The sequence below is a fragment of the Camelus dromedarius genome, chromosome 22, assembly GCF_036321535.1.
Source record: "Camelus dromedarius isolate mCamDro1 chromosome 22, mCamDro1.pat, whole genome shotgun sequence".
Taxonomy (NCBI): Eukaryota; Metazoa; Chordata; class Mammalia; order Artiodactyla; family Camelidae; genus Camelus; species Camelus dromedarius.
Window position 1 is genome coordinate 12782737 of NC_087457.1, and position 23826 is coordinate 12806562.

The window sequence follows — 23826 nt, forward strand, 5'->3', positions numbered from 1 at the left end:
AGATGTTAGATGCTAAAAATGTGAATTATTATTTTTAATGGCCATTCCCCTAAATACAGCTCCAAATGAAATATTATTAATAACATGTGTATGTTATGTAGGAAGAGACTATGTATCTACTTCACATAACTTTCATTTTAAACTCTTGTTAGCATAGCTTTAGAAGCAGGTTAAAATAAAGTCCTTGGGAGTAATTTACCACATCCTCCTCAAGAAGAAAATCCAGGTGTCAGTCCAAGGAAATGGCTTATCAACAACGCAAGGAGGATGCAGGAAGGTGGAAAAGAAGAATGGAGGTATAAAAGATCATAGGAAAGAAGGAAAGAAAAAAAGATCAATTTAACCTCTTTTACCAGGAGATAGAGTTAAACTGTAATTAGCTCAGGTGGCCCACATTGGAGACCTGTGTTCTAAAAAGACGTTTAAAACCAACACAATGTGCTTTTGTTGATTCCTTTAACTTTTGATACCACAAGCATAGGAACCACACAAGCATAGGTTTAGAAATAGTTAATGATTCTAGTAATAGGGAATACAATTCTGAATATCATCCTTAGTATTATTAACAGGGTTATGCTTTTTTTTAAAAGAATGCATAATTAGTAATCATAAAAATAATTGATCTGTAGGAATCTTTTAATTTCCCTTTTTAGTGGTATTTAAAGATAAAGATAGCAGGAGTTGCCCGTAAGGGTACCAAATAGATGCAGCACTGTTACGTTGATGGAGAGTGTAACGTCTAGTGGTGATATGACTTTATTATTCTCAGAACGGAGTATTGGTTTCCTCATCTGATCGCTGCGTGGGTTTCCTGTGTACCTAATGTGTCTGTGCTGCAACGTCCTAAGTCATTATCACCAGGCCCCAGGAAATATCCCCCAATCGGCACACTCCTGCAAGGCTAGTTTCCTGTGTCACACACCTGGGACCTTCTATTGTTTCACACAAATTTCCTAGGATGGGGAGGGATGTGGGGTTGCAGAGAATTTTGACTGCCGCTTCCTCCTCTCATTCTTGCGCGAGTGAGCTCTGTCCAGGACAAACTCCCTCACGTTCCTCGAAGCGAAGGTCTGGCAGCGAGCAGCGGAGGCCCTGGCACGTGACGGTCCCGGAGCCCGCCAGGTCCCTCCGGGTCGGGGTGCGGGCGGCGCTGCCGACCCCCCGTTACCCACAAGCCCCCGGGCCCGCAGGGCGAGCAGGGGGAAGGCGTGCGGGACTCGGGGCCTGCCAGGGAGGCATCCGAGGAGCCTGCCATGGGAGACTGTCCCCCAAGGCTCCGGTCTGAAATCGCTGCCGCGGCTTCCAGACCCAGAGCTGCGGGGAACAGGGAGCGCCCCCTCTGACAGCTGTCCGGCAGGAGACAGCCAGGGAGGCACAGAAACAGCGGTCCCCTTTCCCGGTCATCTTAACCAGGCGCCCGTCTGTAGGGTATGTCTAACGTCTAGGGATGGCATCGCAGTGTCACCCCGAGGAGTCCCATCTGGTGATTCACACGTGCTGTTGTTTCACCAGCATCAAGGAACATGCACCAGCACAATTTGGCTTCACAGGTCCCACCTCTAACCTGCCTTCTAGTTTTGTTTTGTTTTTCACTCCCCTCCGCATCGTGCCTTCCAGTCTCCCTGCCTTTATCGCCTGCGGTCTCACTTCTCGTCTAGACTCTGCCCTGCTGCTCTCGTTTCTGGCTCTGCCCCCGCCCCTTCTCTCCTCCCGCTGATGAGCCTCTTCCTCCTTTCGCCCCCTGCACCCCGAGCCCGGGACTGCATTTCCCGGCAGGCGCCGCGGCCAGCGGCCAATGAGCGGCTGAGGATTTGGCGGCGGCTGCGGCGGCGTCCCGAGAGTCGAGGTTGGGGGGGGCTTTGTGCGCAGCGGCGGCGGAGACGGCGGCGGCGGCGGCGGCGGCGGCGGCGGCGGGAGCGGGCGGCGGGAGCGGGCGGCGGCGGCGGCGGCGGCGGCGGCCAGGACGGCGGTGGAGGCCGAGGGGGACTGTCCACTGGTCGCCGCGGAGAGGCGTGCGAGGCCGAGTCGAGTCCCGAGGACCCTGCTGCCCCGGCCCGGCCGCCAGCCCCAGGCTCGTCTCTGGCAGCTGCAGCTGCGCGGCGACCCCCATCCCTCCGGCTCCCCTGCCCACCCCGCCTCACAGCCTTCCTCCTCTCGCCGCGCGCCCGGCCCGGCCCGGCCGTGGCCCTCCTCGGTGCCGGCCGCCATGGCAGAGGCGTCCGGCGCGGGGGAAATTTAGCCCGGGGATTTCATGCGGCCTAGCTTGGTTCCGTCTCCTCCCCCCGCGGCCCCGGCGGCTGCCCGCACCCCAGCCCCGCTCCGGGCCTCCGTGTCTCTCCTGTGATCGTACTGACACGGCCGGGGGGTTAGAATGGAACAAACTGAAGGTAAAGTGAATGCATGTGAGTGTGTGTGTGAGTGTGTGTGTACTGGAAGGAAGGGCTGAGGAGGGGGCGATCGAGGAATGGGACCAGGGTAGGGAGAGAGACCTTAGGGATGGGAGGGCTAGCGGGTGGCCTGAAAGGATTCGAGGGGTGTCTAGAAGGATGGGGCAAGGTGGGGGGTGTGGAGGGGATTAGGAGGTGGGGCAGGGGAGGTCGGATTGGGATGAGAGATGGAGTGGCGCTGAGCTGGGAATTGGGAGTAGAGGTGGGATGGGGGCGGGGATAAAGATGGAACGGGGGAGGGGCAGGGAGCGAGGAGAAGAGTTAGGTTTGGAGATTAGAGACCTGGGCATACTGACAAACAGGCAGGTTTGGGGGTGGAGTGTGGGAACTAGAAGAGTCTGGAGGAAGGAGATAGAATTTGATGGAGAAATGGGGCCTCAAGGGAAGCACGAGGGAATGGAAGTGGGGGGGGGGAGGTGGATTAGGAAAAAGGGATGAGAAAGGACTGAGATAGGATGCAGGAGGGAGATAGGAAATAGACTCAGGAAACTGGAAGACCCAGGCTTGGGATAGGGAAGGAAATTAGCTGAATATTGAGAAGGATGAGAACTGTGGACCAAGCGTCACAGAGTGGGAGGAAAAGAAGGGGAAGCGGAGTGTTAAAGTGTAAGGAAGGGAAAGCCTTTTGTCTCTATATTTGTGTGTATTCTATGCCTTTTCTTTCAAGGCTAGAGAATAGAGAAGCTGGTGGTTATGATGTTGTGAAATGGGGAGGTGTGGGTTTTACTGCTTTGAGGGAGGAGGAGATGTGTTAATGTAATGGTAGCAAGACAGGGAGAGACATGGCCATAATTTGATGGTTTTGGTGAGGGAGTGAAGACTATTCCGATTTAAAGGGGGCAGGGGCAGCCATGTTTGCTGCCAGGCACTGCAGTGTAAATAAATTCCTTTTTCTCTCCCGACATCAGTATGAATCTGGAAGGGGCCAGTTCAGATTGTTAAACCTCTTTCTTTCTTATTCATGAACTCTTCCCATACATCTTGGGGTCATTTAAAATTATTCATAACCACCGAAAGAGGTAGTAATGTTTTCCATCTTGTGTGTTTTGCTGCTTCCCCCCTCTTCCCTCTTCCTTCTGGTTGCAAACAAGGCATGCTAATGAGCTGCAGAGTAAAATTTAACCCTTTTTATAAAGTTAAAACTGTATTTTTTTACTAGCTGAAGGAATCATTACTACTCTGTTGTTTCAAACGTGATCATGAAAAGTCTTTTAAATGTTGAAAATGCATTTGTTTCAGAAGCCTCGGAAGCAGTCAGCATGTTTTCTGCAATTCTTTAAGTAAACAAGGAAATTGCCTCGCTTATTTTACTTGGGTTTGTGCTCTTGGCAAAGCACTGTGTGGGGGAGAGAATGGGTAGGGAAATCTGCTGTGGTAGGTTACCTGCTTGCTCTATTTTGAATGTTGAAAAATTAAAAATGTGTCTTTTCAAATGGTGTTTGTGATAGCTCTTGCTTATGGGTGATGGGTGTGTTAAGAAGTGTTTTCTTTTTTTTCTTTTTTTTTTTTTTTTTTTAAGAAACTCACCCATCCTTTCCCTTTGGTTTCATGTATCTAGCTCAATAGTCTCCAAATGTCAGTTCAGCACAGTGTAATGATCTATGAAGCAGGCATGCAGGGCTTGGAGCATCATTCAGATGCCAGGTTTTTGGGGTTTTTTTTTTTTTTTTTTTTTTTTTTTTTTTGGTGGGAACTTCAGGTCACTCTCAGGAAAGCTACAGTAACTCTTTAATGTATTCAAATGTATCTACTTATGTGATTTGAAATAGTTACTGTTCTAAAGGTTTAAATACTAACAAACTTATGGTAGATAAATTAAGTAGAGCCTGTTTCATTTCCATATTGAAAAGGATTGTCTTGCGTGACCTTTCGTTTTTGTTTTATAATTGTAATAGGGGTAATCCAAACTTCAGTCCATCACATTGATATTGAAACTGTTTTCTAATACCAGGAAGGCCTGTTAAAATTGTAATATGATGGACTCAAACCACTTATACTGCATATTATTTAATCTATCTTAATGCATCATCGTTTCAAGTTTTATATAGAATTTTGGGATATTCTTAGTCTGTTGGAAAAATAAAATTGAATATTGTTAGCACTCACCTTCTGAGAATACTTTTAGTATAGAGGCCAGACTTACAACTAGGGGTATTTTGACTTGATAATACTCAGCCTGAATTTTTAAAAATCTTGTGAAGAAAATTTCCATTCAGAAAAGCCATTCAGGATGCTTTTTTGAATTTATTTTTATGGGGATTTCATTTTTATAGCTCTCACTTGATTGACATGTTATTTGTAATTAATTTGTAAATGAACTGTCAGTGCCAGCCATTTTTAGGAAAATGAGAAATTGTTGTCTATTAAAATAAGAAAAAAACTCAGGTTGAAAACTTGAATTACTTTTTAAAAAGGGGCAATATTCCTGTGTATTCAGCATTTTGTAAAGAGAAGGGTCTCCTGCCCAGCTGTCAAAGAGTATTCTGGCTTCTTGGATAGGTATCCATATAATGAAGAAGGCTATTCTAGTTAGATGGTACTTAATTAAAACCCAGACGTTGCTCTAATTACCATATCCATCAGCTCACCTGCTACCTGTGATAGCTTTTTTTTTTTTTTTTTAACTTTAAGTTAATAGATGTGCTCTTTGTTATACTGATCAGATTGAGTTTTGAGTAAAGGAAATTAGTTGCCTTTGAGATTGGTCATCGGTGAATGAATCGTCAATGCTTTGAGTCAATTGTCTGATTCTAAATAGACTCAGTTTCTGGAGTTTATAATAATATTTATAATAATCATAGTAATAGCTGCTGATAGTTGTCCTTTTACAGTGTGCTATGCTGAGTGTCTTATGTAATTTCCTTTTATTCTGCCAACAATTATGTAGGGTTAGTACTATTAACTTCTTTTCACAGATGGAGAAATTGAGGTTAAATAATTTATTAACATCATACAGATGGTAAATAGCAAAGCCAGTATGTGAACCCAAGTCTTTCCCAATTATAAAACCTGGATCAGCCAACCTTTTCTTTCGTTTCTTTTAAAAATTGGTAAAAATAATACATGTTCATTATTTAATTTCCCCCCAAATATTATAAAAAGCTATAAGAGTTTTTTTTAAAGTTAGTACACTATTCGCCACTGATAACCATTTTGAAGATTCTTATGTGTCCCCCTAGAAAGTTTTTGAACATATATATGTACATCTGTCTTAAAATACGTACAAATTGGGTGATACTCTTTGCACTTTGCTTTCTTGTTTTAGTGGACTACCTGGGACATCCTTTAAATAACTACATACAGACCTACAGCTTTTTAAGGGTTGTATAGTATTCCATTGTTTGGAAGATTGGTTAATAGTAACATTAAGTTGTTAACATGTTTTTGCTATTATAAGTAATGTAGCCAGTGCTGAATTAGGTTCCTAACAGCCTACTTAAATACAAGAGATGTAATCTAACTACTTTATTTTAGAAGAGGATTCACTGCAGCCTAGAGAAGTTCAGTCCATGGCATTGGTGTAACCTGGCTCTTTATACTCCCATCACATTCCTTCATTATTGTGGAAGTGTATTGTCAGTGCTCAAGGGGAGGGGGACACTCAAGGCTTGCTTAGTGTAATGGGTGCAAGAGGATTCAGGTACAAGGAGGCAAAGGCTCTTCTCTTTTCCATACTTCGTTCGCCATGTGGTTCATATAGCATATATGCAAAAGATTATTACATGCATAAACGAATCTTGTCCAGGTACCTTGAAATTTATGTTTTGGGTAATGAAGTGGTTTTGGCAGGATTTTTCCTGTTTTAATAAAATCATCAATGAAATAAGGTAACGGTGAAATGAAAAAAATAAGAGATCCATCCATCATGGTCCTGGAAAAGAACTTGGAAAGAAAAGTGAGACACTGGTAAGTTTTAAAAAATGAGCTAAAAATACCTAATTGAAAACAATTTTTTTTTAAAAAAATCCTTAGGCACCATTGATTATTTTAATTTTTTATTTTACTTTTTTACTATCAAGAAGATAATTAATAACAATGATACTTATTCATTGAGTTCTTTTAAAACAGAAAGTCTGTTTTATAGACACTTAAAAAATTAAAATCATTAAAACTTTTAAAAGTTTTAGAATTTGGTGTCTATCTATGAAATCTGTTTCTTGATGCAATGCTGTTTTCAATTTTACCAGAACAAAGAGTCTAGTTTTTTTTTTGAAAGAGCAACTGATTTATTTCTTTGTTAATAAACAACATGTTCTGCCTTTGAGTTTTTAAATGAATGGTGAACTTCATTTCTGCAGGCTGATCTTGTAATAAATATTAATAAAGGTAAATCTGAGAAGTTGATTATGCTGCGACTACCTAACACGTTTTTTCAGTGCTCAGAGGTTTTTTGTTTTGTTTTGAACTTTGTTTTTGTTTTGTTTTTTACTGCTGACCTTGAAAGTACTTTTAAACATTCCTGTATTATGTCGTACCGGTCCAGGGTGGGATGAAAAGAAGGAAAAGTCTTGTTTAAAATTTTGCAATTTGGAGAATGTTGGATTTTTGCTAGATGGATGTGTGTTGTTACTCCTGAAGTACATCTGCTTATTAACAAGATTTTGAATTTGAAAAGCTCTTTGGTAAATGATTCTTGATTTATGTTAAATTGTGGATGTGGATCTGTGTCATCATTGACTGATCTAAATTGAGAATTCTTTTTTCTAATAGGTTCCCTTTTTTTTTTATCCAGATTTAGGACTGTATTGAGGAGAAAGTGAATAGGAAATTGAGGAAATTTATATACATATAGTTTCCATTTTAACTATATATATATGAGTATTATTATCTAATAATACTTGCACTTACATGACACCTTCTGAGATGTTTGATAGAATTCCCACACAATAACTTGATCTTTTTATGTGTGTATGTGAAGTTGCAAGGCACAAGAACCATTGAACTCAAATAAGTAGGTATTTTAAATTTAAGCAATATGTGGCTTCCTGGGATTTAAGTGGGCAAAACAAAATTTAGCTTATCAAGTTGATTTGAGATTCAGAAGATTAAGAATCTCATCTGGAGGCTTGCCTAGTGGCGTTTTGGTCATAACCAAAGACAGTACTGTGTCTCGTGAGTCTTGTGCTATATACTTTTTTTTTTAATTTGGAGGGGTTAATTAGGTTTATTTATTTATTTTAATGTGCATGCTAAGCACGTGCTCTACCACTGAGTTGTATACCCTCCCCCTTTCTTGTGTTATACTAACATCTCTCAGCTGTGGAGTCTTAAGAAAGCTGTACATAGAAAACAAACAATAAAACCCTTAAAGTGCATTTTTAAAACTTTTAAGTTGTAAAACATGCATATAAAGAAAAGAGCATAAAACCTAAACATACAGTATAAACAAATAATTAGGAAGTGAACATCACGTAGTCACCACCCAGGTAATAAGCCCTTTAAGAAAGGCTACAGGGACAGCCTGATTGGTTTAACTGGTTATTGCCTTGGTAGTAGTTGGACTTCAGGGATAACAGCTGAAAAGTAAGCTGAAAAACTAATAACCGTGAGGGGTCTGCACATGTAAACTGAATCATCTGTTGTTGTCCAAAGGGTTATCTAGACAATTAGACAGTTTTCCTAACATTTAGGGTAATCACTTAGTGATTTGAAATCTTGGTGTTTTATTAATGAATGTGAAACAAAAAATAATGTTGAATCCTAAAGGATCATGCAATTTTATACCAAGTTGTTTATTCAGAGCTCATCTCTGTTGCCCTTTTTGGTAGGATTCAGTGACTATTGATTTTAGATCTATGTGCAAACTCTTAACAGTGACTTTTGCTTGGAAAATGTCGGATTTGCCTATGTCAGTAATCTCCTAGCTTAAGTATCTTATTTACAAAAACTAGCTTGACTCTTGCTTTCACATTAAGGTAACCATTTTATAAAGTATTAACCTGAAGTCGTCAGCAGTGGCCGTCTGTGTTGACTCTTCATCCTGGTGCCTCTTGATTCCTACCTTGTCTGCATCTTGGCTAGGTGAACCACATTTCTTGTTTAACTGGATAAGCCTACTTTAATGCGCTTCCCTGGCTTTCTAGAGTATTTTCTTATATGTATGGAAAGGTTGCATGTTGACTTTCAAGGATTTTGATAGCAGAAAAAGTGAATTTTTTTCCCCTCTGACTCTCTGATGAATACAAACTATTTGCATAAAACTCTGCAGTGTGAACTTTGAGGGCATTTTGATAACGTATTTGCATACATAAATTAAAGCCTTTGTTTATTTTAATTTTGTTATTTTAAGCTGTGTTTTTCATGATCTCTGCAGGATCCAAATACATTAGAATATACTATGTCATGTTTGATTGTAGTGAGAAACCATGTCATACTTTGCTGTATCCTAGAATTCCTATAGAATGCTGTTCTTTTTTATTCTAGGTGAAGGTTACATATATCCCTTGCTAATTGTTATTTCCTGCAAGGATGAGACATTATTTAAAATCTTGAAATGAACATATATGTTGAGTTTTCCTAGATGTGGAAGCGAACATGATTTGATATAGTTATTTCAACCTAAATTAGGTAACTTGGCTTTGTGTATAGAGTTAATATACTTACGGTCATCTCATGCTTTCAGTATTGTTATCACCTGTACAATTAAGCCTTGGTCATTAGAATTTATTTTATTGGGTGATAGAATTAGGGTATTGAGGTTAAGATATTACACACATCTGCATACGTCTGCATACACAGTACTCCTAAGAAATGCTGATAGCCCTATTAGTTTTTATTTTTTAATGGGAAATTTGTACTTTCCTAAGTGGCTACTAGTTTAAAAATAACATTATGTTCAAGTTATGAAAGGGTTGTTTATTGTAGAGAAATTGAAACCAGTAAGATGTAAAGAAGATTAAAATCACCTGAAATCCTACCGATTGGCAGTTACCACAATTAACATGTTGTTCTGTATCCTTCCAGTGTTTTTCTCACACATTTGTGTATTTCTTTTTATAAATTGAAATTGTACATAATATTATTTTGTAACCTGCTTTATTGTGAAATAAATTTTTTGAGCAATGTGATTTTAAAAATCAACATGTAATTTCATTGTATAGGTGTGCCATATCCATTTACCATCATACTATTGATGGTATTTTAGGCGGTTTGCAATTTTTAGGTGTTATAACTTGATGAACATTATTTCATATTAAAAAATTGTATGACTGTGATGATTTCATTACAATAAATTCCTAGAAGTAGAATAACGAAAGCTTTTGACACGTATTCCGAATTTGCTCTCCAGAAAGTTTTTCTTAATAATAGTTTTGTTGAGAAATAATTTACATACCATACAGTTCGCCCCTTTAAAATGTATAATGCAGTGGTTTTTAGTATATTCATAGAATTGTGTAATCATCACCACAGTTGATTTTAGAACATTTCCAGAAAGGTTTGAACCAATTTAAACTCCTAGCAATATCAGAAAGGCTTTGTTTTTAAAAATTGCATTTATTTGTGGTTTTTAATATGCAATACAAGAATACGAGAACACTACAGCTTGTGTGATGCATTTTTTCTTTATAATAATAATTATTTTTAAAAAAACTTTATTTCAGCTTTATTGAGATATAATTGATACTTTTTATCAATTAATGGAGTGAGATTTTAAAAGTAATCAATAAAAACAATATTCCTGTGTTAAGAAAACATGACAAAGTTTAAGCTTATGAAACAAAGTAGGTGGTAGATTTTTTCAATTATAAAATCATTTTCCTGTTCAGTCAAGATTCCTTTACTTGAGAGTGTTGTATGTGGTTTAAAATATTTCTTTTCATTCAAATTTCACTTAGAAACACCTTACTTTAGAAAATGTCTATAGAATGTGTGCTATACCTGTATAATTAACTATGGCAAACTTACCAATTTACTTAAAAATTAACTATAGCAAACTAAAGTATGGTTTTCTCTTTATTAAGAGAGATTTGCTTTGCTCTAACTGAACTTCACCGTGAAAGTTGTTCTTATTGTTCTGTTTGCTTTAAGCCATTTAACAGAACTTTTTTTTTTTTTTTTTTTTTAAATAAACTCAGCAGGCAGTGGGCTGTAGGGCAAGAGTCAGGGAGACCTGAGTTCCTGTCCCCACTGCACCTCGTACCACTGAGGCTCAGTGTTCCTATCTCTGAAGTGGAGATGAAAATGACTACTTTTGGGGATTCTAGGGATCCAAATTCGACGTACTGTAGTGAGCCTAGAACTGGACCAGGCACATTGCTGATGATAAATGACTTCTTCAATATGAGAAAAAGAACAATGCAAAGTGAGCTAGTTTCTAGTTGAATGCTTTGTAGGTAAAGAAATGAACTCAGTTGTCCTAAACTCACTTTTGTAAAAGGTAAAAGTTGAATGTTAATTAGTGCTTGAGCAGAGTCTTTGCATGGGTTGTATGGGTGTTTCTCAGCTGGTACAAGTATAAACATGAAGTTAACTTTCCAGTCCAAATTTACCTCCACTGTCATTATTACAACAGCATGATGGCTGTGGCTTCACCAGTGCTAATCAGTGTTCTGATTAAGCAAATCGGTGATAAAATTTGAATATATGGTATGAAGTTCTTTGTGTTCTTATTTTTATTGCTTATTTTTAAAATGAAATGTTGAATACAGTTGAACCTAAATAAAGTGATAAACCTGATGAACAACAACAACAAAAAATCTGATCTTTATAGGAAAGATAAACTTGGTAGTTGTCTTTTTTATTTTTTAAGAGATTTATTTTTTGTATTTTTGTTTTGTTTTTGTGAGAGAGGTTATTAGGTTTATTTATTTTTTAATGGAGTTACTGGGAATTGAACCCAGGACCTCATGCATGCTAAGCAAACACTCTACCAATTGAGCTATACCCTCCCCCCAGTAATTATCTTTTTTAGATGTTATGATAAATTGCTTAGTACTTTTAAAACTACGTATCATTTCTGTGATACACTGTCTTTTTGCCTTGCTATGGTAAAAGAAAGTAAATTCTGAGCAATCTCAAACCATTTTACTGTAATTTAAAAATTCGTTAGGGAAAGAGGTAGGAAAATATGCGGATGAACTTGTTGGTTTGCTAGATTTCATAGTGAATGGAACAAGATGACTGATACAAGTTAGTGTGTCAGAATTTTCAGTGTGAACCAGTACCCTTGATGTAGGGGACTGGAAAATAATTTAATGTAAATTTTCTTCCAGTGGTAATACCACGTCTGTTATTGCTGGGTGTGGTCAAGAACAAAGTGAAAATGTTGAGGTTAAACCAAATAGATAAGGGAAATTGGGTGTTTTACTAGTAAGTTTTGTATTGGGTACAAGACAGTTCAATAGTAATGTGGTTTAGTCAGGAAAAAATAAGAACTACAAAGCAACCTAAAATGTTGTGTAATTTAATGGAATCATAGTCAAGTGAAATTGTGTGACTGTATTTAGTGGCAGGGTTCCTGGTTAAATGAATTGATAAACAATTTTTTTGTTTGTTTGTTTTGGTATTTCATTAGCTAATTGTGTTTCACATTCCCACAGGTCACTCCCTAATACAGGATATTTTAATGTCCCTTGACCATCATCTTTCTCTTAGCACATTTTTCGTGGAAAATTATTAAGTGAAAATTTCAGAATTTATTGGGGTGGTAACGTTAGAGTTAAACAGATTATGGAGTAATACAGTTTTGTTTTAAAAATTAGTGTTGCTCTATTATTAATAGTCTAAACTCAGAAAAATAAAAAAAAACTAAAAGAAAACGTGTCACTTGGTTACCACCTTGATTACTTATGTAGAGAATTTTGTAGAAAGAAATATGGTGGTCATGAATCATTTTACCCCCTAAAGTATTATTTATCTAAATAGTTATTTGTTGTGAATTTCACAGAATTGTTATAAAATGAACATCTTTAAATAATGTTAACGTGGTAGGTAAGACTTTAAAGTTAATTTTTTAATCACATATGTTCTTGTCAGAATGCAAATCCAAAGCATACGTTTATGTATTGATAACTAAGAGGAATCACAGCTCATGTTCCCATTGTTTGGGGTCATTTCAGGTGACTTGGATTACCTGATTTAACCTCTGTTATGGGCTATAAACAGAAGTCCAAATATGTTGTATCTCTTCAAAATTCATGCAGCTAAGCTAGAGGTATAATCGAAACTAAAATTCAAGTCTCATGACTACAAAGCCAGTGTCAAAAAACATTTTTGCTTCTCCTTGGTTTGTTCTTATTCTGGCCTACAGGTCTGATTGCTGAATTTCCTCTTGCATGGTTTCTATCTAGTTTTTCAGTACTGGTCACCAATTTCTTTAAAAAGTTCGTGATTAGCCTTATTTTTATAAGCTTTTTAAAGATGATTTTGTTTAGGTTAAATTTGAAAAATGGTTTACATCAGCACTGACAAATAGAATTTTCTGCAGTGATGGAAATACTCTGTCTCTGCTGTCCCATGTGGTAGCCGCTTGCCACATGTCGATTTTGAACACTTGAAACGTGGCTAGCGTCCTTGAGAACTAAATTTTTAATTGTATTTAATTTTAATTTGTTTACAATTAAATAGCCACGTGCGACTAGCACAGATTTAGATAAGGGAAGGGAAAGAATTAAGTAGAAGTGGACACTTTCACATTCTTTGCTCTTGTGATTACTGTATTGGTTTTTGTGGAGTTGGGTTTTTAAAATCTCGTTTTTCCAAATGCTCACTATCTTAAGTAGTAAATAAATCCATTCACAGGAAACAACTTAATAATAGTTATTTGGTGATTTCTTTTTAAATACAAAATTTTTAATATTTTTAAATTTCTAAAAATTAGAATTTAAGTAAAAAGTTTAAATATAAAAGTAGTAAAACCTCTTTTAATTGATGCAGTTATTAACAGACTGTACTGCTCACCAGCAAAATTATTTCACTTCAGTAGTATTTTGGAGTAATTATGGTTAAATAGTATTGAAAGCTGAAACTTTTTATACTATGTGGAATACTTGACTAAACTATTATTTAAATCTTTTTACTATAGCCATACCTTAGAAGCCTCTGAAACAAAGAGATCTTGAAAGGAAGTAAAAGATACTTCAGTTCCTCACTTGTCTTTCTTCGGTCTTTCAGTATGACTAATTCCTGGTTTTGATTCCATTTGTCCTTTTTATAGCAAGCCAGCCCCCCCAGGCACTATATCCTGTTACCCTGTTTTATAGTAGCTTATCATTATCTGAAATTTTCATGTTTATTTAAGCTCCATGAGACCAGAATCTTATTTCCTTTCATTTCCCAGGACCTAGAACAGGGTCTGGTACATAGTTGGTGTTCAGTAATGAACCACGTCACAGGCAAAACAAAAAAAGGACTTTGTGAGGGATGAGATATCTATCTGGACTAACAAGCCACTTAGAGTCTGGGAATGGGCAAGGTGAGGCTCAGCTTCTGATTATCTTGGTGGGGTTGGTGTGGGTAATTTAAGGTGATGAGTTTAGAATGAGTCTGTACAGAAACATTTCTCTGGGAACTCTAACTTAAAAACAAACAAACTTTTGTCCAGGGATACATATATGTATTAAATAAATTCTCTCCACATAAAACATCATAGAGTTGACAAAATGGAAAAAACAAGTGGGAGGATATTTCCAAGGTCGGTTTTTGAGTACTGGGCCTCACTTCCTACCTCTTGGAGATGAAGGAATTTACTCGAAGTCATTTATTTGTATGCTATTGCTTGGCCAGAAGAAAACTGCCAACTCCTACTTTTCCAGTGTGTTGTTTGACTTGTCTGGGAGTGGACATCGGCGTGCAGGAGACATAAGCACTCCACCTGATGAGAGCAGTGTTTGACTGAGGCTGGTTTGAGTTATCTGTGAGTAGTCGGAGATCAAATGTTCCCTTATAGTAAATTAGGTAATTTAATTTCTGACCTTTAATTGCCAACATGATACGTGTGGAAAGAATCTTATTTGTACTCGTCTATTTCTAGACATATTCTGAAATAGTTAATGTTTTCAGATGTGAATGAAAGCCTTTTTGTTTAGGGAAGTTATACATTAATCACCTTTTCAAAATTTCCAGTTAGATGCTATTCATTAGGAAAAATATTGGCTTAATAGAGTTCTTTTGGATGGCTGCAAGAGGCTTTTCTTTTCTTTATTAACTACGGCTACTATTTGTCTAAATTAACAGACTTTAAGAAATGGTTCTTAGCATAGTCCTGTCTTTACTACTGCAAGTTTTCTCCCTCTGCCCCCACATATTTTTGTGAAAATCAGCCACAAAATTCAGTGTGGCCCAGAGATTTCGGTTGTCAGAAATTGAACATCTTAAATATAGTAAGTATTTTAGTAAGAAAAGGACCCATGTTACTGTGTCGCACGTGGTAGTGGTTTACTGCCATTTCGTTCTTTGTATCACATCTGTGACGGGAATGAAAGTAAACTGCAGAGCATAGAAAGCAGCCGTGACTGTGCCAACAAAGTGGGAAGAGATCGTTTCCGTTTCTTCTGCATTGTGAACGGTGGCAGCAGCACCCTGCCAGCAGTTAGAACCTAATGGCTTTTCTGGCTGTCCAGAGACAAGTTGTAGGTCCTATTAGCATATTTGTATCCATGGATAGGACTGTTTATGTTGTGATGGGGTAAGAGTTTTTAAAGTGATATTTCCATCGTAGGTTAATGAATCTAAGGGAGGTCTCCTCCTCCCTGTTGAATGTTTTATAGGGATGCTAATAGGACTCATGAAGACAAAGTGAGTGGAAATGCTGTCAGAGAAGACTCTTGTTTCCTGTTGCCTCTCTAACAAATGATGTCAAACTTAGTGGCTTAAACGCAACAAAATTTAAAAGAGTACGAATTCATTATCTTGTAGCTCTGGCTGTTAGAAGGCCACCGTGGGTCCCACTGGCTAAAATCAAGGTATGAGTGGGACTGTTCCTCCTGGAGGCTCTAGAAGAGAATCTGCTCCCTTGCCTCTTCCACCTCCTCGGGTGGAGGAGGTGCGTGCATTCCTTGGTTTGTGGTCCCCTTCCTCTGTTTTCAAAGCCAGCAGCAGAGCACCTTCAAATCTCCCTCGGACTCTGACTCTTCTCCCTCTCTTTTTATAAGAACCCTAGTGATCACATTGGGCCCCCCCCCCATAATCCACGATAATCTCTCCATTGTAAGATCCTTAATCACATTGGCCAAGTCCCTTTTGCCCCATAAGGCAACATGTCCACAGGTTCCAGGGATTAGGATTGGGGAATTTGGGGGAGGGTATTATTATTCTATCACAGCCTTTATACAAGTTGAAGATACTGGCTTCATTAACTGTAGTAATAGAGATGTTTTCTGAAGCAGTAAGGGTTGCCTTTCTGAATTAATGCAGGCATTACAGAAAAGTGGTTCAGTGGTCAGTGACAGTATAGCATGTGGAAAAGAGTGTAGTCTGTGAAGCCAGACTGCCTGGGTGTGACCTAACCTGTCGGTCCTTCAATTTCCTCATCTGTGAAATGGAGATACTAGTATCCACTTTACAGGGGCTTTCTGAGGATTAAATGAGATAATACTTGTAAAGCACTTGGAACGTCACATCATTAGTGCTCAGTAAATTATATTATTTTACTTGAAGCATCTTTAAAGTATTTTTGTTTGAAATTTCAGAGAGATTCTTATGTAGATTAACATCTTATCTATTCTGAGTTGTTGCAGGGTTTTTTGTTGTTGTTGTTAAACTTTTTGAATACTCAAATATGCCATATTCAGAAATGCATCTGAGCATGTTAGTCATTGAAAAATAGGAATCACGCTGAATAAATATGAGCATTTCCTTGGTTTATGATAAATGAATTGTATTTTTCTCTTGAAAAAATGTATTTATATTTTTATGTGTTCATTATAAACTTTACAGAGAAGCAAAAGAGAACAATAGTAAACATTTACAATTCAGTGGCCATCCTTTTACGGCAGTGGTTCTCAACCCTAGCACGATTCTGCCCTCCAAGGGACATTTCGCAGTGTCTGGAGATTTTTTTTTATTATTACTGGCAGGTGGGTGGTACTACTGGCATCCAGAATGCTGCTAAACATCTTAAATGCACTTGACAGCACCTCCTACCTACAACAAATGTTAGTGTTGCTGGGTTGAAAAACCTTGTTTCAGAATGTGAACTCATTGATAAGTGTGTTGCCTTCCTAGTCTGATTCTTCACCATATATTTGAATGTTGGCTCAGTTCTTGATCAGTGGGTTACATAAAGTCCAGATACTAAAGATGAAACTTGATTTGGTAACTCATATTTGGCTCTTGGGAAGTGTTAGTAATTTTGGAGATTAGTATAACACAGTGGTTTGATGAGGTTTCCAAAACAGTTACACATTAAAATTATCTGCATAATTTTAGATTATGAAGTTTAAGTCCTGTTTATGGCCAATAATAATGCAGTGATTTGGGGCTGTCCTTTTGACTGTAGTTTGATAGCCAGAACACATTTTCTGCTGTCTTCATTACTTGGTTGGAAATGAAAATTAAGTAAAATAGCAGTTCTAATTCCCTTTTGTCCTTTTTGCCATCCCTGTATTCATTTAGCAGCCTTTTCCATTCCCTTACTGTGCTGGGGATAGCAGTACCGTAGTGAGCAAAACATGAGTACGCAGTACCTTTGCTGGAAGTGAAGTAGTTTTGTTTTGTTGGTTGTTTGGTTTTTCCATGACCTAAGAAGGCACTGCTGCCCTTTGCTTTGGAAATTAAAGATGAATATGAACTTCAGAAATCTGAACCCATTTGACAAGTCTCTGAACGTTGAAGTTGCTCAAAGATGCCTCAAATCTCAAGTACAGATTGGCACTCTAATACACATTGACTTTGTGTTTAGTACCGGTTTGTGTTAGTCTATAAATGATTCAAAGAAAGAGAAGTCATTTTATTAGAATTTCAGAGTCTCCTTATGTATTAAACTCAACAGCGATAATGTTGTGACAGTTTCTCTTAACCCCGTTAGTACTGCCTGCGGGTTTTATACCCTGAACGAAAGATGAAGCTTCTTTTCATAATACAACTACTGTTTTGGAAAATATGAACCCTAATATGTTAATAGTTTATATGTGCCTGTAGAATTACTAGATTCATGGTAGAGAGCTTCATATTAAATGTGATTACGTAAATATTTAAAGTTTCCTGGGGAAACCGTTTCTTGTCAGTGATTTTCATGTGATGTGTTTATACTCTGAATTCCCAGCACTCAAAAAAAAATCCTCCGCTCTCATTTAATTCTGATGAAAATATTACTGAATAAAATATAATAAGATTAAATACTAAACTTTTGAAGAAGTTTAAAAATAATTGGGGAAATTTCATTTTGTTTTGTTTCCTCTTAGTGACCTGATTACCTGCTGCTAGTTTGGTTTTGTGTTGGACATATGATCATTGTGCAGATACTTTTTAGCTTTATTTGTGATCTTTTTGGGAAGGAAAAAGCAGTCTATACAGTCAGTTCTAAATGCATGCTGCTAACAGCCTGTGGCATTTCAGTAATGCTAGTTACTACTGGCTGTTAGGCCATGTTAATGTACTTCCATTGTGAATCCAGCCCTATGGCCCCTGACTGTGATACTCCCTTCTGTTTGTGATTGATTTGTTTATTGATGTTGTACTAGCCACTGGGGTTGGCCTGGGGTTTCAGAGATGAGGTGGTCCCATGTCTTTCCATATTCTCTGCCATTTCAGTTATTTTTATTTCCCTGAATTATGTAGTGTGCTTCTATCAAATGCTTGTGATTTGGTTCTGCAACATGTCAAGAAAGGCCCTTCTAATAATCTAGATCATTTGGAAGATGTGATACTAAGAAGCCAAGAAAGTTCTTAACTAAAACAATTTTAGGCGATGGTTAACGTAGGTCTTTGTGAAGGAGTTCCCCTCCCTTGCCACAGGTTAGGGCTTTTTGTTTCCTAGGCCTGAAATGTCTGAGGCCCCCGGAATGCTCTTTCTATGCCGCATCCCCCAGCTTCTCAACCCTGGATGTTTTCCTTTTTCATCCAGAGCACTTGCCCCTTTCTGTCCATGGGGACTCTGTCTTTGCTCATCTTTTATCTGTAGTACTTAGGACCAAACATAATACAGGCACTCAGTATGAATTGAATGAATGAATCTTACTGAGTCTCATCTCCAGGACTTCCCCTTTATTGCTCTTCTCTCTGCAAAAATAATGCAGCTGTATGATTCCAGCTCTACAGCTGTAGAGCTTAGGCCAGTGTCTCGTAAATAGTAGGTGCTCAATACATACTTGTTTTCTTAAAGAAGCCTGTGTAGATTAGGGCTGGGGAAAACCTGGCTGCAACTTCTGGTCTCCTTCCCGAGGTAGCAGCAGCAGAATGGGAAGGAGGGAGGAGCTGGCAGGAATCTCGGCCCAGTGATGTCTCAGCCTACACAGGGCAATTAAAGGCAGCAGCTGGTATCCAGAATGGATATAATCAAGTATTTTACTATGAGTTCTTACACAGATGTTTTGAGATCATATTCACTTACGCACATACACCCCCTTTGTTTAGGACAAGGTGGCCCCCTACAATGTACTGAGTGCTATGGTAGAGTACGGGTGAGCTGGTATGACTGGCTTCAGAGGGTGGGGGGTGTCTGGAGAGGCTTCGCAAGGTGGGAAAGCTTAAGCTGGAGGAGAGGAGGCTGGACAGGTAGGCGGGGCCAAATCGAGAAGGCCTTTTGCTTTTTGGATTTTGTCCTAAAGCATGGAGAACCAAGGGAAGTTACTAAGTGTGAGGGGTTTTCTTTTTTCTGTTTAAGTACTGTCAATGCTACAGAGAGCAGATTGGAGACAACTCTGGAAGCAGAGAGAACAGTTTGGAGTTGTTACTCTAACTCCGATGAGAAATGATACGGCTCAGCCAATGAACATCACAAGAATTGAGCAGATTTGGCAGAAAGCTGGAGGGCAGAACCCAGCTTCATTTTATGTGTTGCGTTTATCTTCTTCCAGGCTGGAGCCTTCTTTTCACTTGTTTGTGTTAACTTTTGGCATACAGTTTGTGTTTTTATTTTTTACAGTATCATTGATTTCATTAATGGATATGTTTTGTACTCTGTTATTTAAGAAATCCTTCCCCACCTTGTGTTCATAATGATCTGCTTCCATTTTATGCTTTGTTTTTTTCTTAATAGTTTTTTAAGCTTTACTTTTTGTACTTGGTCTTTAACCCACCTGAGCTGATACGTGATATGGTGAGGATCTAATTTTTTTCGCATATGGGTAAACAGTTGTCCCACTGCCATGCTTTGAATCTTCTGTCCTTTCTTCACTAATCTGCATGTGTCTTCTGTGACGTTCCAAGTTCCCCATTCAGGCTTGGGTCCTCTGTCCGGGAGCTTATTTTGTTTGCTGGTCTGTTGCTTTCCCAGCACCTCATCTTTTAATTCCCATGTCTTAATAAGTGGAAGGCTGTGTACTTCAAGTAAATTTGCACACTGGTGTGTACAAACCAGTAATTCTTTGAATGGATATTGTAGACTTTATTGTTGAGAAGCTTATGCAAGCACTTTCTTGATTTCTTTTATAGCATTTTTTTTGAGACATAATTCACATACCATACAGTTCACCTTTTTAAAGTGTGCAGTTCTGTGGTATATTCACAAGGTTGTGCAGCCATCACCACTAATTCCAGAACATTTTCATCACCCCAAAAGAGAGCCCGTGCCCAGCAGCAGTCAGCCTCCGCTCCTTCCTCCCCCTAGCCCCTGATCTTTTTTCTGTCTCTACAGATTTGCCTGTTCTGGACATTTCACATAAGTGGAATCATGCAATATGTAGCCTTTGATGACAGCACTCTTATTTAAATTGAGTAAAATTGATAGATTAGCAGAGCATTCTGTAGAAATATGACTGTGTCTTTAAGAAAATAGGACAAAAATACTATGTTAGTGGGGAGCAAGAAGAGAAAGTCATACCAGTATTTATTCGTGTTTTGTTTTTTATTGTTTAAGCACCAAGTTCACATTTTATTTCTCTGCTTATTGAAGAGCATCACCAATCTTTATGATTTTGCTTTGTTGCTTAATGAGTAAGTGTCATGTAACAAATCCTGTTCTAGAAGGGTATCTTCTGTTGATACATCTTGAGTTTATTAGATATAAATGGAGTAAGACTACTTTGATTTGGATACATGTTATCAGTAACTGTATAAAAGTGACATGATTTCCTTTTTATCTTGGTGGATAAATGAGTAAAGTCACATGACAATATAAAGGGACTGTATTTTCTCCTGAGTTGTTTATTTTTTTTTTAAAGCAAGCAGACTTTCCAGTTTAACCCAGAAATTAGTCAGCAGCTTAGAGTTCTTTTTAAAAGGCTACCTCGGAAAGTACCTTTAAGTCAAGATACCCAGATAAGGTTTACTAATATAGAACATTTATTTAACATACTAAAATACTGTAAGCCTTTTGTGTCATTTGGAGAGTTGATCTTTTATTAGTATAATTGCTGAAAAAATCGTTCAGAAATGAAAATGTTTTCCCCTAAATCATAGCATTAAACTTTCAAAGAGTTAGCCTCAATCAGAATGGTAGTAAACCTCTTGAAATGATTCAGAAATTAACCAGCACTCTTTTCAAACTGCTTCATTCTGACATCCTTAAATTTTCATTAAAAAGTCATAAGGAAACTAAAATTTTGTTAAGTATCTATAGAATTAATATCATTATATGGCAGCCTCAAAGTCTCAGAAGTCCCAGCATTTATATTATCATGGGAATTTAACAAATTGAGAGAAAATGCCCAATTTCAGTTAGAAATAATTTCTTCTACACCATTATTGTTACAGCTGTGGATAGGTAGCTGTAAGTACCAGCTGTGTACCACCTGAATGTTTTTAAAAGTATTTTGTTTGTGAATAAATATTAAATCTTGTAAACTTCTGTGGTTTCAGTTCTCTCAAAAGATAATCTAAAAACAAATGCAACACCACTTCCATTTGTAACTTTGTGTTTCCTTGATTAAACATTTTCAAGTAGGATCCATTTTGTTTGAAGATTGACATTGAGTTGGTAGGCACTGTGTCAAATTCAGTTATTGTTTTTTGTCTATAACAGAGCCAGATTAGATGCCATGAATTCTAGCTACTTTTAACAAATAAAAAGTAAATACTGTTTTTCCTTTTTGTGCTGTAGAGATATGATTAGGTTCTTAGAACCAAGTGACTGATTTTTTTCTTTTTTTTCACGTAACCTCCAGCCCCAATTTTTGTGTGTCTGTGATGAAGTTAAAATATAGAAAAGCTTGTGAAGGAAGAATATGAATTTTAGCATAACTTATATCCTGTTCATACTTAGTAGCACTTTATGTTTGCTGATTTTTAAAGGTGTGTGTTTGGGCTTGTAAAAAATATTTATCTCTTAATTTACTTCCAAAAAGGATGAATTACTTACAGTTTTAAAATAGATATAACAAAATAATATACCTCTGTTCTTTTTTTTAAACAATATACCTTTGTTATTACATTACTATCAATTAAACAATTTTTATATTAAAACAATTTTTAAATTAAAGCCAAAATAGGCAATACAGAATTTATAGCTTATTGCCGAAGGATCACTCTGATCATATAATTAGATTAAAATATGAATAGAACACAGAACCAAAAAGAATAGAATCTCTTAAAATCCTGGCATTAGGGAATTTTAGCATTCTTCCTATATAGAATGTTTTTTCAAGTTTTTACTTTGTAGAGGTTCTGGTCTCACCCTCTCAAACCTATGTACTGAAAATAATAGACCATATTAAAAAAAGCAAAACAAAACTCCTCTTACCGTTTTCTTCTTGGTGTAGATTTGGGGGGAAAAATAGTAGAATGAAAATCTCCCTTGACGCTGTCATCCGGAAATCTTCATATTCTGTCATTAAGTATGAGTCGTAGTTGAAGTGGTTTTTTGGAGGGGTATGTGTGTGTGTATATTGAATTGATTTCAAATACAGGGCCTGATTTTCAAATATTAGTAATCATTCAGTTAGAAATCAGTATATGAATATGTTTGATAGCTTTCTCTGACATGCCACAAAGAATGTATACTTAAGCTTACCTTTATGTACTGAATTTCTGTTTTTTGCTTTAAAACGAAATGACCGTTTAATTTTTGAACATTATGTATTTTTTTTAAATGTTTGCCACAGAATTCGCCAGTTAAAAATGCCAGGTTTTCAAGAACCAGCATAGCTGATTCATTACTGTAGACTGTCTGCGTGTACTCCATTCCTGTTACTATAGAAACACACACAGACTGTGGATTTATCATAAACCTTGAGAAATGTTTCTTGTAACAGTTCACATAAAGAAACATCTGGATCCCTTGTTTATCCTGGGTGAAAGAAGACCACCCTCTTCCTCTGTGTTGTGGGAATCACGTTATTTTCCACTATTTTTCTTTCTCTGTAAAAATTCTAGTGTTTATGTATCAAGTCTGCTTTGTATTTTAGTGTGATTGGTTAGAATTACTGGAATAGGTTTGGAAAATAAGAATTGATGTTCATGCCAGTTCAGTTAATATGACTATGAAAATTGTATTTTGAGAGCTTCTACATTCTGAATTTCACATCCACAGTAGTAATAACATTAGGGTTTTACATAGAGTTTTTGATATCTTTTGGCCTTTTGTTGGGTTAATAGACTCTCTCTGGAAATTCATTTGACTTGATGCCAGTCTCTTGGGGCTTTAGGCCTTGCAGGGGAGGATAGCCCAGAATTAAGGAGAATCTCAGTAGTGGCTAGGTGAGTAGTTATCAATCAGATTTTGCCAAGGATATTCCTGAGGAGGCCATAGTTGCATTTATATTATCTTGCATTCTTCTTGGGAAGATCCTCAGCAACTCTTTAAATCATTTCATTTATATGTAATAACTCCCTTAAGTTTACACAGTTCAGTTTAAAAGATTCATTAAGCCCTGAGCCTTTGCTTTGGGTTCTAGGAGCATAGGGATGAATAAAATTACTTCCTGCTCTCAAGAAAGTTGCACAAACAGACTGTTTCATGATTAATTCTAAGAGGTATGCATAGTGTATCTTAGGAATACAGAGGAAAGTTACTCAGACTAGCCTAGAACTTAAGTGACAACTTCTTGGAAATGACTTCCTGAGTTCAAAAGATGATTAAAAGTCAGGCTGAAAAAAAAAAAAAAAGCATAGAAGGGCGTATAAGGCATAGGGGATTACATTAATTTAACATTGAAAACCCTAGGCATAGGAGATAACATTAATCTAACATTACTCGTGTACAGAAGTGACTTGAAGTTGAAGCTGTAGATGGAGGCCTTGCTTGGAGGGCCTTATATGCTGTGTTAGCCAAAGTGCTTTGACTTTTTCTAGGAATCGCTGAAGGATTTTAATCAGGAAAGTGATGCAGTTAGATTTACAAATT

At 37.6% G+C, this 23826-nt stretch overlaps 1 protein-coding gene across 5 annotated transcripts in view; it reads left to right on the forward strand.

Moving 5' to 3' along the window:
• Positions 1 to 1925: 1925 nt before the first annotated feature.
• The window catches only part of NSD3 (nuclear receptor binding SET domain protein 3), a 92171-nt gene continuing 70270 nt past the window's right edge, over positions 1926 to 23826 (forward strand). For 4 of the 5 annotated variants that reach the window (XM_031440093.2, XM_031440094.2, XM_031440095.2 and 1 more), the window contains exon 1: positions 1926 to 2387. The gene's annotated coding sequence lies outside the window, so the exon portion shown is untranslated. Of the gene's footprint in view, positions 2388 to 5166; positions 6354 to 23826 lie in introns of those variants that run through there. The other variant, XM_064477451.1, reaches the window with a different exon arrangement.